Source organism: Mastigoproctus giganteus, chromosome 4 (genome assembly GCF_048544385.1).
Source record: "Mastigoproctus giganteus isolate SK-2022 chromosome 4, ASM4854438v1, whole genome shotgun sequence".
Lineage (NCBI taxonomy): Eukaryota > Metazoa > Arthropoda > Arachnida > Uropygi > Thelyphonidae > Mastigoproctus > Mastigoproctus giganteus.
In genome coordinates this window covers 212,164,352-212,179,011 of record NC_143578.1, presented here as the reverse complement: position 1 = coordinate 212,179,011, position 14,660 = coordinate 212,164,352, and the positions used below count along the sequence as shown (strand labels likewise).

At 37.7% G+C, this 14,660-nt stretch overlaps 1 protein-coding gene across 1 annotated transcript in view; it reads right to left on the bottom strand.

Moving 5' to 3' along the window:
* The window catches only part of LOC150087385 (uncharacterized), a 124,015-nt gene that overhangs the window by 74,035 nt on the left and 35,320 nt on the right, over nucleotides 1-14,660 (bottom strand). The gene's annotated exons all lie outside the window — the stretch shown is intronic.

The following is a 14,660-nucleotide window of genomic DNA, read 5'->3' as shown; positions in this document are numbered from 1 at the left end:
ATTTCAAACTTATTAGCACAAGGTATGACATAAAACTAGATAGTGTAATACGTATTGCTGCATCTAGGAAACTATTAGCTTAGTGTAGTATTTTCAATTAGTTAAGTAAATTCAATAATCTTATTAATTTTCATTGTTAATCAATTACAGTCAGTCCTCGTATAGCATGATAGTTGTGTTCCTAGAAATCCTCGTGCAATATAAATAACAGGCCCTATGGGAAGAATATGGTTAGGTGCCAACCGCCCAAGATTGAACACACATTTGTAACCAAAACATTACCAAACACAATAAATAACTGTAATAAAATATTGCTAATGCTTTTGCTTCTATCATAACAAAACTTTTTCTTTGTTTCATTTTCTATCCAAACAGATGACAACCATTCCATCTCTTCCAATTCTTTTTTTTGTCCTGATTTAATGGATTTTATTACACTTTGAGTTGTTCCTGCTATGAAAGTGTTTGTCTTTATTTTCTCTGCATTCTTTCTAATTCTCGGCGTTGCCTCATTTAGGCCTATAGCACGTGCAATATCACATGTTCTTTTATTTTGCTCCATAAGCCTTACCGGGGAAACCCCGGTGGGCCGGAGGTCGGTGTGCTTTGTCCATAAACGCTAGTATGAAGCCGCTACAAATTTTCCCCGGTAAGAATTTTTGACCCAGTTCACCTCTGTCTATCCATATTGCTTTTCTTTTTCTCTCTGAATCTGTAGTGTCTTCACCAGGACACTTCCCTTTCACACCTTTTAAGTATTTTACTCATTTTTAGGGAATAAAGCACAATTACAAAATGAGGAGGCACACTTGATACACATAAACAAAGCTAGCATGTGTAGCAACTGAATAAACAACACCGTAAAGGCAGAGACACACCATTAACACCTCACTAGCTCACATTGTACTAAAGCACATTCCTGGAGGTCACTACCATAAAACAATAAAAACAATTTCCAGTTGCGTTTCTGCTAGTGGAATCTGTTATAAACTGGTAGTAAACTCGATCTAATTGCATTTGTGATAATACCGATAGCTGGGATTGAGTGGGTTTTTACGTTATTATGGTAAAATATGTTTCCCCTTCACTGATATAAAAAACAAAAATACATTTTCAGAATCTTCTCTTCATTCCCATTGTTGCGTTCAGTTGGGGTGATTCTGCATTGGACTGCCATTTCTTGTAAACACAAAGGCGAATCGTACATAAGCGAATTCGGTTCGTGTTATATATGACACTGTTCCCCTATTTATAAATCGTGTATGATCAAATTCATGTAGTGTAAACACATGTTATACGAGGACTGACTGTAATTGTATTCAAATGGAAATCATGCCCCAGACTAAAGCAGCAAAGCAATGGACACAAAGTAGCAGGGGTGCTGCAGCTCAGGGGAGAATTGAAGGGGGTGATTCTCCAATGCATCAGAGCTGAAAAAAAAATGCAACTTGTGAAATGTTAGCAGACTTTCTAGAACAGGACATGATCTAGCAAGGAGGATGTCCTTGTGTATGTGTGTGTGTGCACACGCGCAAAGAGTGTCAAGAAATTAGGCATCAACTCAGCATTCTGATGGGTGTCTACAAAGAGTAGGGTAGATGCCCTTGAAGGAATTAAAATGAGGGACCCATCAGGGTCTCAGCTTCCCAACTCAATGCCAGAGCTCATTCTTGTGCATCAAGCAGCACAGCAGCAATCTACAAGGCAGAATGTGCTGGTCCCACAGGAGCTAGTTATTGTCGCTGATTCTATTGTCAGGGAGATGGGGAATATATTATGCAAAAAGGATAGGTGGAACGGAACCAGGATAAGTCTGCCAGGGGCAAAAGTTGATGATTTTGTACAGCAGATATCTTTTAAGACCACAATAGGTGATATTGTTGTACAAGTTGGCACTAATGAAATTAAGAGTAGGAGATCTGGAGATTTACTTAACAAGTACAGGTCAATGTTGAAAACAAGTTGTGAGTCAGGGTTAAATTTGAAAGTGTCTGCAATTCTGACAAGACACAATAGGGAGCATATGATGAGAGCCTTATCAATCAATTCGGCCCTGGAAAGACTGTGCAAGGCTCACAGGGTAGAATTTTTTCAGCTTGGTCTGTGCTTGTTAACAGGAGAGACTGCTTCTACAGGGATGGGATAAAATTAAATAGAAAGGGTGCAAGACTATTTGCTGATGCTATCGAGGCAGTGTTAGGTGGGTTGGAAAACTGCTATTTGTGGGGGGGGGGATTCACAGACTAAAAGATTAACAGTAGCCACAGGCAGAGGTGAAAATGATTCTTGCACTGCTTCTATTAGAATGAGCAGCAGCCTGAAAAGCAAGGTGCTGAGATTTCAAGGACTGCTGGGAGTCATCATGGAGCACGTAAATACATGAGCCGTGTTAGGGTAACTAAGAGTAAGAACAGGTGCATGTATACTTGCATGTACACCAATGGTAGAAGTATAGTAAATAAATTTGATGAATTAGAAGTGCTGGTCACGACACCAAAGGCGGATATTGTTGGGATATCAGAGATGTGGTGTCACATAGATATAAGCAATGCAGAATTAGAATTTGGGGAGCACAATGTGTCCAGAAAGGATAGACAGGATAGGAAGGGAGGAGCAGGCTATGCTGTTAGTTAAGAAACACAAAATCTAAGGAAGTGCATCCAATTGACATTGGTGGACAATGAAATGTTGAGTCAGTGTGGTGTGACATAAGCACTGTGTTTGTTTGTTTGTTTGGGGATTTACAAGTAGTATTTTTACAAGATATATTTGACTTGATTAGCCTTTAAATATGCCACCTGAAAGAAAGAAAAGCCAGTGGGTGAGAGGATTACGACAGTTCAGGGATACAGGTGACACTGTTTTAGAGGATAATTTTGCCCCACTGGCTATTTTTATTGTGCTGTGCCAGTTCACATGGTGCCTCCGTAGCCAGGTGGGAAGGAGCAGCAGTGCATAGCACATGCTTCTGGATTAGACCGGGGTTCGAGCCCATCACCACCAAATACGGAGGATGCGGAAAGGTCAGGGAATGACCACCGCATATCCCGGAGCAATATGGCCTTAGTTGCTAATGCTCCTAAAAACCAAAACAAACAAACAGCCAGTTCACATGATATTATATGTGATATATTTTTTTTTTATCATCTGTCATGTATAGTAAATAAATTTGATGAATTTGAAGTGCTGATTAAGGCATCAAAGGCAGATATTGTTGGGATATCAGAGACATGGTGTCACACAGATATAAGAAATGCAGAATTGGAATTTGGGGAGTACAATGTGTACAGGAAGAATAGATAGGGTAGGGGAGTTATGCTGTTAGTTAAGAAACATAAAATCTAAGGAAGTGCATCCAGTTGACATGGGTGGACAGTTCAATGTTAAGTCAGTTTGGTGTGACAGAAGCACTGGGAAAGCAAAAATGAGGGTAAGCGTGTGTTTTATAGGCCTAATGACTGATGAATACAATGTTCAATTGTGCAGAGAAAGAGTGGGTCAGTAAATCAGAATGTCTTATAATGGGGGATTTTAACCTTCCAGATATTGACTGAACTTGTAGGTTGTTCACTTGCACACTAGCAAGACTTTTGTGAATTAATTGGATGATTGTTTTCTATAGCAGCTTGTTCGAGAGGCAATCACAGGGAGTAATACTCATGATCTGATTATCAGCAATGATTATTCATGCATTAAGAATTTGAAGGTAACGGAACCACTGGGTGGCAGTGATCACGGTGTACTGATGTGGGATTTATTTAAAGGTGTAGCTCCCATCAGGGGTAAAGGGAAGGGTGTTTGCTTTCATAAAAATGACTACAATGGTCTCAGATAGTTTTTAAATTCTACACAGTAGGACCAACTGATGATATTACCAAAAACAGCAAATTATAAATGGGAAGCATTCCAAGAATTAATCTTGGAAGCTAGCTTTTTATACCAATTAAGAAATACTGTTCAAGGTTTAGGCTCAAATGGATGTCAGAGGAACTAATGAGGCTCGTGGCAGAGAAGAAAAATGCATAGGATGCATATAAATTATCAGTCAACACAGAAGCCTATGACAGATATAAGCCAGTCTGTAATCAAGCCACAAAGGAGATTAGGCAAGCAAAGGCAGATTACAAGAAATCTTTGGGAGGATGCAAAAAAAAAACAGCCAAGACTTCTTTACTTGTGTAAACTCTAGAAGGAAGGAGATAATTAAGGCTGTTTCAGGCTTAATCACCTCATTAACCTCATAAATTACAATTTGTTAAATGTTTGGCCTCACTTGGTTGTCCAGTATGAAATTATCAAAATTCAAATTATAATTAAAAAAAAAAAAAAAAGTGAAAGAATTATTAAACAATATAAAAAACCCACTGTTGCTTTCTTTTACGCAGTAATATTCTCTCATTCATTGAAGTATCATCTTTTGTAAGGTCAAATTGGACAACTGAAGCTAACAGGTGTGAGTTTTTCCTAAAGATTTTCAAAGCTATTTTTTAACTGTCATCTATTATAAACTGCATCTATAATTATTTGGAAACACACAAAACACATGACAGCACCTAGTTTTCTAGTCTAGAAATAGTTGAATTACGACAGCAGAAAGTCTTAAAGAGCCTAAGCAGAAAGAGCCTAAGTGAAAAATGTGAAATTTCGAACATTGTGAAAACGTCATACTTTGCCAACACTTGTGAAAATTTGCTTGTGAAACACTGAAAATGATGGGTCAGGTTTATGGAGAGGATGTCCATCTCATACTAAAGATCACATTAGAAGACCTTTAACTGCTTGAAATGGCCTAGATTACTCATGCATAAAAGCCGCTGTGCGACTACTGATAAACTAGTAGAAGCTTTATACATTTCATGTTGAAGCTGTCATTACTTCAAATATTTCACATGGAATTTTAAGCAGTGATTTTAAGATATGTCAGATTGCTTGGCACGTGGTGTCTCAGATGATTAGGAATGATCAATATGAGAAGCAGTTGACAATTTGTGGTGATCTCACAACGGGATCTGATAATGATCTACTGTTCCTAGAGTTCATCAGGGAAGACAGTGTGATGGAGACTGTGTCTAGTTACACCCACAACCAAAGCATGACTCACTGACTTGTAAATTACCTCATTTGCTGCAATCTGAAAAATTTTGGCAGCAGGTCAAAAGAGAAAGGGTTATTAGAAGTATTTTTTTTCATCGAAATGGTACTGTGCATTGCAAATCATTCCTCAAGGCTTTCCTTATTCACAAGCACTGCTGTGAATAAGGAAAGATACAAACAAGTGTTTGCCTGTCTATAAGAGGCAATCCACCAAAACAGTCCATAATGGTAGGTAGTGAAATAATTGAAGTTGTTCAGAATAATGCTTCAATACTGCTAATTTCTCACGCAATAAGAGCTCACTAAACATAATATTGTTGTGCTAACACATCCTCTCTTACTTGGCCTATCAAAATAAAAGTTTTTCTCTTCCTGAAAATGAAACGAGGTTTACAAGGCTGCCATTTCTGCAGTGAACAGGAGGATTTGATGCAACTTAAAATGCCACCATGATATCTAGCCAATGGTGGCAAAAGTACATTACCATTCAAAGAGGATACTTTGAGGTGGCTGTGCCTAGTTTAGTTACATTTAATATTAGTATCAGTAGTGACATATACTGTAATAAACCAAACTTACACAGGATTAGTACCAAAAAAAAAAAAACTTCCACAACACAAATGCCATTGTTCCGTCTAAGAATATGTCTACTTTTTCCTTAAAACTATTCAAACTGGCCACTTTCAAAACACCAGATGATGTTTATTCCAGTAATCAACTACCTGAAAGCAAATTTCTACATATCATTCCTGAAATCATCCTTCCTCAATTTAAATTTGTCTGTCTAGAAATAGTTGAATTATGACAGCAGAAAGTACAGCCTACATGAAAAATGACAAATTTGGAACACTGTTTCAAAGTCTTCTCCCAGCAGTAATACCTTACCACCAAACTGCTGATCACCCTTCTAACTTCTTTTAGCAGGAGATCGATGCATCTCAGAACATTTGATAACATGGATGTTTCGTCAATAATAAGCAAGCAAACATTTCTTAATTTTTGAGCCCACAAGGAGTTCATCTTCATGCTGGATATAGAAGCTTTGAGGATCGGAAATGGTAATTTGAATTTACTATGTGCAGTTCTTCCACCTTTCAAAATGTCCACTGCAATTCCAGTGGTTGCAAATGGAAGGACAATTTGACTGTTCCCTCTTTAGTAGCTCATGACTGTGTGCCGTACAAATAAGTTTTTCCCGATTCTTCTGGTCCATCCAAAAAAAAGAAATGACTCATTGCCGTTTCATTTTCGATAGCAGCTAAAACTCTTTTGAAAGATTATTACATTTCATCAAGACTTCTTATTCTTTCTACTGCCCCTCTAGAGCTTCCATCACCATGTTGAAGTCATGCTGGGAATTCATAACTGGTTCCAGGATCAGGTAAACCAAGGGATGAGCAATGGGAGACATGAATCTTCAGAATTTCCTCGATGTCTTGCAATTGCTCTGTTTCTGGATATTTGCTTGTTGAAATCTCACCTGTAATCTTCCATCATATTATCCGAAAACTGTTACCATAAAACCAAAGGATCCCTTGGTTGATTAAAAATGCAGATCATGGCAAACATTTGTCACAGTCAAGCCATTCTCCGTCATCATCAAGTAAATTAAATCAGCAAGCTTCTTGAAATGATAAACAGTTCCATCAATTGTTCTTAAGCTAGCAAAACTTTCAGCTCCTTTGACATGTAAAAGCAGCAGACAAAGGTAAAAATGCTCAGCATCTTTTGGACTCACCAATACATTCTTAGAATGATCTTATCTGCTCCCCGCTGTCATCGTTCCCATTTTTTTAAGCTATCCTGGAAAGTGAAGTAGTAAGGAATTTCAATATAAAGATATTGTCATGCTTCCTGATTTTCTGCATCCAGTTTAAACCAAGCAGTCAAGTGAATATCTGTACTCAATGCTCGTTGCAAGGCTTCACTTTCTTGTCCTTAAGCAAAATACACCAGTTTCTCTTGTTTCAGAAGGACAGCTAAACGAATAATGTTATGTGATTGATCATGCATCTTGTTTTCCAGTAATCTCCACATTGCTTCTGGTGCTGACACATATCAGGCATCTAGGTAATTTTTCATCTCATCATGAACAACATCATACTGATTTTCCTGGACCCCAAAGTTTACGCAGCCATATCCTTTGTAGCCATACTTGGAGATATATTTGACTAACTTGAAGGAAGTGAAGACCTCAACATTGATGTGGCAGGTGAATTTTCAGCTCAAGAACTTGTTGTATGAAATATTACAATTATCAACACGATGAATACCAATTTGAGCCGAACTTCCTTCTCATTTGTACAAGGGGTAGCCATCCACATTTGCTTCTGTTGTGTCTCTGAAATCCTTTGAAAAATTTTTGGTAGATTTACCATCTTCCATGCAAGATGAATTTGGATTGAAGCCTCCATACGGTCCATGGATCATTAATGTGGTGAAAATCTGGAACAATCTAGGCTCAGATTTCAAATCTGGAAGTTCAGCACAAACTATTTTGTTGATCATTTCTGGAGTATCGATTTTGTGTCTTCCCTCCAGAATGAGTAAGATATGAGCATGTGATAGTCCACATTTTCAGAACTCAATTGTGTTGTGTATACAAAGGCAGCATGCTGTGCAAATTAAGTAGAGCGTTGAAAACCTGAACAAGCCAGCATTTATTTATTTTTTTACACTGATGCCATAAAACAATTACAGTAAGCACCGGTTATTGTGATCACGTTTGCAAATTGAATTTTGATTCTATTAAATGGCAATTCTAATAAGCGAAAATCAGATGTATTATACACAGGCTATAAAAAATTTACACTTTTATTAGCTTACCAATTAACAAAATTAAATGATACGTGAAAATCAACAAACGAATGCTGAATCAACAAACTGAATGCTATCCAACTCAACTATTCTTGCTGAAAAGAGTGAGAGATATGACAGCAAAGAAACGAAGTTCGAAAAAGGTGCAGAAAAAATTAAGCAATTATTTTCATTAAAGGCTTATACACGTATTACTGTGGCTGAATGTTTCATATGTTTTGTTACCTATGAATAAAAATATGCAAGTACAACTTAGTTTTTTTTATTTCTAAACTTACCAAACTTTTTTTTTTTAAGTCTCCAGAACAGTATTTTTGATAAGTTTGAAAATACAAACAAATTGGAAGTCTGAACTACCCCCAGTCCAAATTAGTTCGAATTATCGATGCTCTACTGTACATTTTTCCCCCAAAAGGCATCTAAGAGTTCTGCTAATTTTATCTTGAAGACTGGCTAGCAAATCAGGTCTGTCAGATGGCTGCTGTCCAGGAAAAAGGTTGGATTTGATTTCTGGCCAGTACTAGTACTGGTTTCCCATATTTATTCAAGATGGCCATCGCTTCATGATACCTTTCACGCGTGTTCCTTGGCGATCTTCGGAAAGATGGTAATATCACGACTCATCCGACTTGATGCCCTGAATTGTTGGCTGCATCATTCAAATGATCCACCAAGCCGCGATATTGTTCAACTCTCAACTTGCTCTGTTGTGTTCTTATAAAATTGAGGTTGTTGGCGTCAACTTGAAGATAAGAACCACCAGCCCACCATTGCTGGAACAGCATTCTTCAAAACAAAATAGGATTAAACAAACCTCCCTATTGGCAGTTTGAGCAACTTTCCATTGTAACACGTTGATTTCTATATTTAGTTGCCGTCCAGCTTGACCGTCAAGAAAAAACAAAACATACATCATTGGATCAAATTGAGACCGGGAATGTTCAAACTGAACTGAGCACTCTGATTGGATTGTGGTCTTGGATACTTTGATTATCTCTTTCAAATGTAGGCTCACTGTCATTGTTACAAAACATCACTACAATCTCATCAGCTGATGGAAGATTACATCTCCTTCTGTCTCAGTTCCTCTCTCTCTGCAATAGGTCAGATTGACTTTTGGAATTGGGGAATGAATGGATGCAGCTCTCTCTCAAATTCCTCCAACTCTACTTCTCTCAAAGCTTTGTATAGCTGTGCAAATGGATTGATTTGGCAGATTAAGCTGTCAAGTTTTTTCATAACAGCTTCATTGCAGCTCCAATTGGCCTGATTGCTCAAATGCTCCTTATTTGTTTCTCCAGAATCAACAACGTACAACTGGGTATAACTTCTTTGATTGCCAGCAGATGAATGAATATGAGAACTATGATGATATTGGCCATGCATTCAGAAGCAGAATGGATTATTTCCAGGTGGAATCGCAAGATGAGATTCCACAGAAGCAAATGACAATGTACTGTTGAATGATCTGATGTTGTCCATAAAGGGGGGGGGGGGGGGCAGCACCCAGGTGAGGACAAACAGGCAGGGGTCAAGGTGTGCCCCCCTCTGTGTTACCAGGCAATACCAGATGGTAGACAACTCTCATCAACTGGTATAATACCACCACCTTGCTGGAAGTGGTGGAACCCATGTTTAGTCTCCAGTAAATCCTCCCCATTTCTACCACCATGCAGTATGATTGATGTCTTTTGAGGTTATGATGGACATCATGGCGAGATCCAATCTTCCTTACATTTCGATGACACAGCTCTAAAACAGTGTTCGCAGTTAGCACACTAGACCAAACCTATTGGTAACTCTCTAAGAGGCTTCCGGATCAGCTAGTGTATAATCTTGCTACCTCTACTCTGCCAGGTGGTGACTGGAGGAAGTCCGAGTAGTGTATATGTGGGGGCACTGTCAAGAAGACAGGCATATTCTTGCCATGTCTATAAAAGAATAAGAGAAGTTTACCTCAATATGCCCCCCAAACTTTTCTTACTACTGAATACACCATGAATTGTCAAACTAATAGAGTAAACTGCGAAAAGATCTAAACCTCCCAAACACTTCCTTGTTCATTTCACAAATATACAGTCTTAGTTCTAATCTCAATTATGTCCATTTCCACCTCCCATCTGACAGAATCCCAGTTATCGGCTGATTCGACCACTGCTCATTTCAATTGTCCAAATTATTCGCTATGTGATTCCTTTCGTTTCAAAGGTGGAATTTGTATATATGTCCGTTCTAATATTCCCTGTCACAGACTTAGTAATTCGGAATCTCCTCTGGCTTAAAATCCCTTTAGCACATTCTGTCAAATTTATCTGTTGCCTCTATCATTCTCCCACTCCACTAATCACTTGGAACTCATTGAAATTTGACTTTCTCCAGTCCAAATTTCCTACCAGTGAGGTAATTTTCCTTGGTGATTTTAATGTTTTGAACTCAGTTGGCTTCCATTTTCTTGTCACACAGACACGGCTGGTTGACATGCTGAGGCTTTTGCAATTACTAATAATCCCGCACAGTTTGTTTACCTATATAAGAATACCAGACAATCATAACCAGGCAGTCAACACTCTTGTTGACTTTGTTCTCATAAACAACACTTCTAGATTTCTTTTCCTTAGTCGTATTACTGTTTCAAAACTTGTAATGTTAACATCTGCTCAGGTCGTGTCAGCGAAATTATTCTTGTAGGGATGGTATCTCTTATTCCACAATAAAACCTGGTCCTTTATCTAAACCTTGTGTATAAAAATAAAATAAAAGTAGTATAAAAATCATCTGGCAGGCTTGGCCAACCTGCAGCCTGCCAGATGATTTTTATACTACTGACTACATCAGTGGGAAATCATTTACTAGATGCACTAGGCATGATAAATAACTATTTCATGTTGACTTCTCGAAGTACGCTGATGAAATAAAAAAAAAGTTCAGCAGCATTTGATTGTCATTTCTCAGAACTCACAAAATATGATAGTGTTTGAGATATTTTGTTCTTCATTTCTCATTGATGTTTCCACTATCCCAGAAACTCTGCAGATGGAAGTAACTGATTTACAGTGTAACAATAAATTAAAACACATTCACCCCATGATATCAAAAATCAACTTTTACAACACGTATGTGACAGCAGAAAAGCATTCCAAATTAAGATTTTTTGCACAAAAAATTGTGAGCTTCTTCGGAGCCACATATATTTGTAACATTTTTTTCCCCAAAAGCGAAATTTATTAAAAGTAAATCTCGAGATTCAATAAGAGATGAAAAAAAATATGGAAAATCAATTAAGATATGAAACTACCAATATTGAAGTAGATTTAAAAAAATTGAGTGATTGCAAATAAAAACAAATATCTCACTGATGTAGATATATAATAAAAATGAATGAATAAAAAATTTTTTATTGCATTTTATTTTTTATTTTTAAAAGATTGTTATATTTTATGTGTAGCCCACGGAAAATTGTAGTTTGTCAAGGTGGCCTGCAGAACGATTTGGGTTGGCTAGGCCTGATCTAAACCTTGGTTTTCCAACAAATGTGCTAAGGCAGTTCAAGAGAAGAATGTTGCATATCGTAATTGTCTGGTTTCCAAATCTTCAGTTTCATTTTCTGCCTACACCAAAGTTCACAACAATTGTAAAGCAGTTATTAATCAGTCCAAACTAGATTTCGAACAAGCTAAGAATAGAAAACTTTCTTCTTGTCCAAATGGCAGCCGAGCATTCTGGTTTCTTGCTAAAGCTACCGGCCGCAACTTTTGCCCATCTCTGTTCCAACCTGTCAAAACCAGATGGCTCTATTGCCACTTCAGCCAAGGATAAAGCTGACCTGCCAGCTTCCTATTTTCCTTCCAATTCCTGTATTAATGATCTTGGTAACCCACCACTCCCAATACACTCCATTCAATGCCTCCTGTGGTCTCCCATCAAATGTACATCAGAATGATTCTGACAAATCTTGATGCTAAGAAAGCTCCAGGTACTGATGGAATTTCCCCACTTGTTCTCAAAACTTGTGTTCCTGAATATACTCAGTTCTGTGTCGCCTTTTTTCACTTTCTTATTCTAAAGGTGTTTTTCCTTCTGCTTGGAAATTTGTTAATATTAAGCCAGTTCCTAAAAAGGGTGATAAAACCCTTCCATCCAATTATCGTCCCATTGCAATTACTTCTGCTCTTTCTAAATTAATGGAGAAATCAATTAAATGCCAACTCTTAAACTATCTAGAAACCTTCCATCTAATCAACGATCGCAGGTATGGATTTCGTCAGTGTCGATGCACTGGTGATATTATGGCTTATGTTACCCATCTATGGACAAATTCAACGGAAGAGTTTGGTGAAACTCAAGCAGTTGCACTTGACATTTTAAAGGCTTTTGATCGTGCCTGGCAATAAAGGTCTTCTAAATAAGCTTCCATCTTATGGTATGCTGTTTTTTGTAATTGAGTATCCAGTTTTCTCTCTGAGCACTCACTGAAGGTGATGATAGATGGCTCTCTGTCTTCTAACTTCTCCACAATGCTGGTGTTCCCCAAGGTACAATTCTTTTTCCCACTCTTTTCCTTTTGTATATCAATGACCTTCTTCCACTGACCGGAAATCCTACTCACAGTTTTGCTGATGATAGCACATTCCATTTCACCATCCAGTTTGAGAAACCTTGCCTTGCTCTTTAGCTTCAACTTTAATTGCAGCACGATATACATAGAATTAGTCCAATCATGTCATGGTGGTGCCAGGGGTTTCTCAAATATTCACTACCAATTCCTTAAATGCTGATCTCCAGGAAATTCTACAGCGGGGCAAGGATAACTTAGTTGATTTCAATCTTTCTAAAACTCAGTCCTGTCTTATATGTCACAAAAAGGATTCTTCTGCTCCTACGCTTATCTTCGATGACACTCTGATTTCTAGGCAAGATCATATATCTCTATTGGGGATTACCCTGACTTCTAATCTCTCTTGGCACAAGCACATTACAAATATTGCTTCCTCTGCATCTAAAAAACTGCATTTTCTCTTTTGCCCTCAGCGTTAGTTTTCTACTCCAAACAGCAGTTCACTTTGTACAAATCACAAATCCACCCTACCATGAAGTATTGTTCCCATATCTGGGGCAGTACCCTCAAATTTTCTTTCTCTCAGGCTTCTAGATTCCATTCAAAAGAATGGCAGTTAGATTACTTTATGATTCATCTCTAACAGTCGTCTCTCCACTCTGTCTCATAGATGTTGTTTCTGCTGCTTGCCTTTTCTATAGATACTTCCCACGAGTGCTGTTCTTCTGAATTGGCTTCTATAATCCCCGCTCTCTCTCTTCCAAAGCAGTCCGATCACATGCTGCAATCAGTCAACATCCTTTTACTGTACAACTTTAAACTCACAGAACCAACTTTTCTTCTTCCTCGTTTATTCATTCAACTTCTGTTTTCTGGAACAACTTTCCTTCATATGTATTTCCTGAAAATTAGAATCAACAGAAGTTCAAGTCTAATGCCAACAAGTATCTTCTTTCATCTTCTCAACCTCCAACCCATGCACGGTACTAAGTGCCATAGGTTCTAATACCGCTCGTGTTTGGGGTTTTCAAAAAAAAAAAAAAAAAAAAAAAAAAAAAAAACACGGTTTGGTAAAATTTTTATATTTTAAGCTTCCTTGTGCACTTGTCAGTCACCCAAACAAGGATTCTGCACATCAAATCTTTCATCACAATAGCATCTGGTAGTTTCTCAAACTGAAACTGACAGGGCTGATGCTAAAATATATTTATCTTTAATTGCCACCAAAAAATAAATGTTGAACGTTAACCATTGAAAGCTAGTCAAAATTTTTTTTTCAAATATTTGAAAATGCACTGTCAATTGATGAAATTCATGCCACCTCAGCATTTATAAGAACATCATTTTTCAATGGGAACTTGTGAACCAAGTAGTCACATACAGCCATAAAATACATCCTTATTGAATCCTCTTTTCTTGTTTTAGACTCTCCATGAACTTGGCAGCAGAAATTACTAAGTGAGAATCAGCATTCTGGTTTAGTCTGCTATGGTAATCAATTTCCAAAGTGGAAGTGAAGATTTGTAAACTACTGGTAAAATAAATTTGCTCATAACATTCTTCAACATATATAAGAGTAATAATCCCAAATCATGGATGGAAGGGCTACGTTCAGATTTTCACATATTGCCATAACATTTAAAAGAAACAAGAAAATTGCTTTATTCAAGCTCGAAGAGAGAGAGAAACATGTACAGACTTTCTGCAAGAATGAAGATAATATGCTTAGAATTATCAACTTGCTTTTCCCTGAAGTTTGCAATTCAGATGTTCTTTTTCTTGAGTTTATCAATTTGTCTTCTTTCAAAACTTTTGGATCATGAACTGGATTTGAACACAAAAATCAATGCCATTCACTAGCGATAACTTGTTGCACTTTTCCATTTGATAACTCTGAAAGTGCTTATATTGTTTTTCTCACCATTTCTATCCTCTTTAAACAGACTTCTTTTTTCTTTTTTTTTTTGGTAGTTGTTGGCACATCGGCTTCTGTGGCCATAATGCACCTCCCAAAGTTCTTGCATTTTACTCTGATCCAAGCTCGAGGCGGGATTCGAACCTGCGACCTCTGGGTTGCCAGGCAGGCACTTTACCCACCTGGCTAGCCCGGTCGGCAACAGACTTGTTAAAGGGTGCCACTGATTTACCAGTCTAGTTACACATTTAACCAAGACAGCCAACAGGTATATAAAAT